Genomic DNA, 6,000 nt, shown 5'->3' with positions numbered 1-6,000 from the left:
ATAAGCAAACTGAAGGATTCTTATTACAACTCGTCGATCCGAGTGTTTAGGTATAAAAACGGCGGAGCAAATCCACATTCCACGAGCGTGGCTCATCTTCTTTCTTGGCTATGTTGTAAAGGTGATATGCCCCGTTGTGGAGCACCTTGGTGATGATGAAGGGCCCTTCCCAGGCCGGAGCGAGCTTGTGAGGCCGTTTCTGGTGCACTCGGAGCACAAGGTCTCCTTCTTGAAATGCTCGACCTCTGACATTTCGGGCATGGAATCGACGCAAGTCTTGTTGATAGATGGTCGACCGGATCAGAGCCATCTCTCGCTCTTCCTCTAGGAGATCCACTGCATCTTGACGTGCCTGTTCTACTTCAGCTTCTGAGAAGAGTTCCACTCGGGGAGCATTGTGCAGCAAATCACTCAGAAGCACGGCTTCAGCACCATACAGCATGAAGAAAGGGGTCCGATCAGTCGACCGGTTGGGAGTTGTTCTCGGTCCCCATAAGACAGATGGCAACTCTGTCACCCAAGCTCCAGCAGCATGCTTGACGTCGCGCATCAGTCGGGGTTTCAGCCCTTGAAGGATCAAGCCATTTGCTCTTTCTGCCTGCCCATTCGACCGCAGGTGCGCAACGGATGCGTAGTCGACCCGAGTGCCTTGGGACACGCAGAACGCTCTGAACTCATCAGAATCAAAGTTGGAGCCGTTATCTGTGATAATGCTATGAGGGACTCCATATCTGAATATCATCTCTCTGATGAAACTAATGGCAGTGCTTGAAACAAGATTCTTGATAGGCTTGGCTTCAATCCATTTGGTGAATTTTTCGACTGCTATGAGCAAATGAGGAAAACCGCTTCTGCCGGTCTTGAAAGGTCCAACCATGTCCAATCCCAAACTGCAAAAGGCCAGACGAGTGGAATAGTCTTCAAGGCAGATGCAGGCTTGTGGGACAGGTTTGAGTAAAACTGGCAGCCTTCGCACTTGTCGACTATATCTTTAGCCATCTCATTTGCACGCGGCCAGTAAAATCCTGCTCGATATGCTTTGGCTACGATGGTCCGAGAGGACGCATGGTGACCACAGGTCCCCGAGTGGATCTCATTTAGGATCAGTCGACCTTCTTCTGGAGAGATGCAACGCTGAGCAACTCCGGTAAGACTTTCCCAGTAGAGTTGTCCACTTATCACTATGAAGGCTTTGGATCGACGGACAATCTGGCGGGCCTCATCCTCATCTTCTGGGAGCTCCTGCCAGAGCAGATATGTGATATACGGCACCGTCCAATCAGGGGTGATCACTAAAACCTCCATGATCAAGTCGACTACAGCTGGGACTTCAATCTCAGTCGGATCAGTTGAGCTTATCGGTTGCAGGGGCTCTTTTGTAAAAGGATCTTCTTGAACTGACGGGGTGTGGAGATGCTCCAAGAACACATTACTGGGAATAGGTTTCCGAGTGGAACCTATCTTCGCTAGATCATCAGCAGCTTGATTCTTGATTCAGGGTACGTGGTGGAGCTCTAACCCCTCAAACTTCTTCTCTAGCTTCCTTACTGCATTGCAATAACCAGTCATAGCTGGGCTCCTGATATCCCACTCCTTCATCACTTGATTGACCACCAAGTCTGAGTCGCCGTAGACCATCAGGCGACGGACGCCGAGTGAGATGGCCATACGCAACCCATACAGAAGTGCCTCATATTCAGCCTCATTATTTGAAGAATCGAAGTGAACTGGAGGACATAAATGACCTTGTCACCTCTTGGGGATACCAGGACCACTCCAGCACCAGACCCAGTCAACATCTTGGACCCATCAAAGAACATAGTCCAATGTTCTGAGTGAATCTGAGTTGGTTGCTGCTGTTCGATCCACTCGGCCAGGAAATTTGCTATTGCCTGAGACTTGATCGCCTTTTTTGCCTCGAACTTGATATCCAAAGGGAGGAGTTCAATTGCCCACTTGGCCACTCGACCAGTTGCGTCTCGATTGTTCAAGATTTTCGATAATGGAGCATCGCTGACAACTGAAACCGAGTTGTCTGCGAAGTAATGTGCAACTTTCTTTGTGGTCATTAAATCCCATAGACAAGCTTCTGGTAATGTGGATACCTTTGCTTGGACGGAGTCAAGACTTCAGAAATATAGTACACTGGGCGCTGAGCTTTATAGGCTTTGCCTTCTTCCTCCCGCTCAACTGTGAGCACCGTGCTCCAACTTGTCCAATGGCTGCGATATATAGTAATAGAGGCTCTTTCCTGATTGGAGCAGCAAGCACTGACTGGGTGGAAAGCAGGGCTTTGAGCTCTACAAACGCTGCTTCGGCTTCGGGAGTCCACTCGAACTTGTCAGACTTCTTCATCAGTCGGTAAAGAGGCAGTGCCTTTTCACCGAGATGAGAAATGAATCGACTCAATGCAGCCAAACAACCAGTTAGCTTCTGCACATCATGCACACGCACAGGGCGCTTCATTCGGAGAATTGCTCCAATCTTTTCTGGGTTTGCATCGATTCCTCGTTCGCAAACGAGAAAACCGAGTAACTTTCTGCCAGGGACTCTGAATGTGCACTTTGATGGATTGAGCTTGATATCATAGTTTCTTAAGTTGGCAAATGTTTCAGCGAGGTCAGTCAGCAGGCCGGAACCTTTACGTGACTTGACCACAATATCATCCATGTACGCTTCCATGTTCCGACTAATTTGAGTGAGCAGGCACTTCTGAATCATGCGCATGAACGTGGCGCCAACATTCTTGAGACCAAAGGGCATAGTAACATAGCAAAAGCACCTGAACGGGGTGATGAAGGCTGTTTTTATTTCATCGGGCCCATACAGTCGGATCTGATGGTACCCGAAATACGCATCCAAAAAGGACAAACGCTCACATCCCGCAGTTGAGTCGACAATCTGGTCGATGCGGGGGAGAGGGAAGTGATCTTTCGGGCAGGACCGATTGATGTGATTGAAATCAATACACATACGAAGTGAATCATCTTTCTTGGGGACCATGACAACATTGGTGAGCCACTCGGAGTGGTATATCCCTCCGATGAACTCAGCTGTCAGAAGTCGAGCTACCTCTTCACCAATTGCCTTCCTCTTCTCCACGGCGGACCGACGGAGATGTTCCTTAACAGGCTTTGCTTTTAGGTCGACGCACAAACGGTGCTCAGCCAGTCCCCTGGGTACACCCGACATGTCAGATGGTTTCCATGCGAAGATGTCCCAGTTCTCACGGAGGAACTGGATGAGCGCTTCTTCCTATTTGCTGTCGAGTGTTGTTGAGATGTGGGTCGGAGCAACATTGGGATCAGTCGTGTGAATATGAACAGGCTTTGTTTCACCGGCCGACTAAAATGTGGACTCTGAAGTGGGCTTCTTAGCTCGTAACAAGTCACTCGGATCTGCATTCTTCTGATGTTCTTCCCACTCTACTGCCGCCATTTGCTCATCGGCAATCTTTAAGGCCTTCTGGAGGCACTCTTCCGCTCTTTGCCGATTCCTTGTGACTGTAATCACACCTCTAGGACTAGGCATCTTCAATTTGAGGTAAATGTAACATGGTCGAGCCATAAAACGAGCATATACAGGCCTGCCCAGAATAGCATGGTAGGCACTATGAAAATCCACCACCTCAAAAGTCAACTTTTCCTTGCGGTAATTCTTTGAATCGCCGAAAACCACGTCAAGGGTGATCTGACCGAGTGAATCTGCTTTCTTTCCTGGGATGACTTCGTGGAATCACATGTTGCTCTCACTTAGCTTGGACATCGGGATGCCCATCCCTCTGAGGGTCTCAGCATACAGAATGTTCAAACCACTGCCACCATCCATCATAACCTTGGTCAGTCGTGTGCCCCCAATGACTGGGTCGACCACCAACGCTTGCCGCTCGGGGGTAGCAACGTGTGCTGGGTGATCGGACTGGTCGAATGTAATGGGAGTTTTTGACCACTTCAAATACGTCGTAGTTGCCGAAGCAACCATGTTTACTTCTCTGTTAATAACTTTCATTCGACTTTTGCTCTATGTCAGCAAAAATAACTAAAGTGGCACTGACATTGGGGTAACTAGCATCTTCCTCTTTATCTTCCTCCTTATCAGATTCCTTCTCCTTTTCACTGGGATGACCCTCTCAGAAGCTTTGAATCAGGAGTCGACATTGCCGAGTGGTATGCTTCGACAGAATCAAGTTACCCTCTTCGTCTTTTTTGGTGTGTATGTGACATGGTAAATCAAGAACATCGTTTCCCGCTTGATCTTTCACTTTCTTGGGGGTCCAGGGACCCTTAGGCTTTCCTTTGAACTTCCCTTGAATCAAAACTGCAGCTTCGGCAGGACCTACAGGTTCAGCTTTGTGCTTCTGCTTTCGACTGGAATTTCCGCCCCCGGCGTCCTGGGCGACTGGTTTGCTCTTACCACTGCGGAGTCGATCTTCTTCTTCACCATTAGCATACCGAGTGGCTATTTCCATCATTTGACCCAGAGACATATCCCCAGTCCGACCGAATTTTAGGTTGAGCTCTCTGTATCGAACGCCCTCTTTGAAGGCGCACACTGCCTAGTGCTCTGATACATTTTCCATGGTATGATAAAGGGTAGTCCATCTCTAAATAAAGTCTCTTAGAGTCACATTCTGTTTCTGAATGCAGTGCTGCAACTCGACCAGCCCAGCAGGTCGCTTACAGGTGCCCTCAAATGTTTTGACGAACACTCGGGCCAACTCTTCCCAGCAGAAAATACTTCCAGGGCCAACTGATTCAACCAAGCTCGGGCTGAACCCTCAAGCATCAGGGGGATGTGCTTCATGGCCACATCATCATTGCCGCCGCCAATCTATACTGCCACTCGGTAATCCTCTAGACAAGTGTCGGGCTTTGACTCACCGGTGAATTTGCTTACGCCCATCGCCAACCTGAAGTTGGGAGGGATCTCTGCAGCTCGGATGGCTCTACTGAAACATTCGGGCCAAAAACATGCACTCTGCTTCCAGTCGGACGATTTCTGTCTTGACCTTCTTTGTGTGCTCGGCCTCTGTCAACCAAACCTTGTACGAGAACTGATCTTGCATCAAACCCAGGCTCTCTTAGGTCGACTGGAACTCTCCGCTCATCACCATACGGGCGCCTGTCATCATACCGCCGGGGCGCGTACGATCTGTCCCTCGGAGGAGGCGTAGGCACTCGACGGTGGTCATTACGGGCGTATCAATGATCATACTGTCCGTGGCCTTGGTCCAGGTGCTGATCCTGGCGGTGCCCACGGTTGTCACGCCGCAGAGGCGATCTTGGACTGTGTGCTGACTAAACTGTGTCTGCAACTACAGATCTGTTGTGGATTCTGTTGCGCGACTAAGAAACAACCGAGTTTTGTTCACCTGCCGCATCGGAGCAGCGCCCGGATTTGCAACAACCTCTACCAGCCTCCGAACAGGGAGGCTGGATTGACTCTGCTATACGGGCTGCAGCTGCAAGATTCTGGATTGGAGTGCGGTATACCTGGGGTTCAGGCGAAAACAACTGTCGTTGCCGTCGACTGGATACGGGGATCCGCTGGCGGGCGCGTTCGTCGAGTGAATGCTGGTGGTTCTCGAGATGCGCGCGCTCAGCTAAAGTAGCCAGGCGCCCTGCCTCTAAAGCCCGAGCCTCAGAGGTCTCCCTAATGATAGGGGTGTTGAGCGCCTCCATGTTGCGACGATGCAGCTCTTCCCACTGCTCGGAAGTGAGGGCTTGGGGGTGTTATTCGTCGTGGCCGTGTGATGGGCCGCCGCCGCCGCCACCGCGACGGAACCCAGGCTGGCTGCATGGTTTTTTGGACTAACCTATTGACATAGTGCCTAGTGCCAGTTGCTGTTTTTTGCTTGTTTTTTACTTCACAGGATCAAATGGAGTCCAAACACCGCGAAACTTTTTGGAGAATTTTGATGGACCAAAACACCCAGGATGGGCCAGAGAAGTACCAGAGGGGTACCCCGAGGTGGGCACGCCTAGGGGCCCAGGCGTGCCC

Source organism: Triticum aestivum, chromosome 7D, assembly GCF_018294505.1.
Source record: "Triticum aestivum cultivar Chinese Spring chromosome 7D, IWGSC CS RefSeq v2.1, whole genome shotgun sequence".
NCBI lineage: Eukaryota > Viridiplantae > Streptophyta > Magnoliopsida > Poales > Poaceae > Triticum > Triticum aestivum.
The sequence above is the reverse complement of the archived record's forward strand: the minus strand, read 5'-3'. Positions refer to the sequence as shown.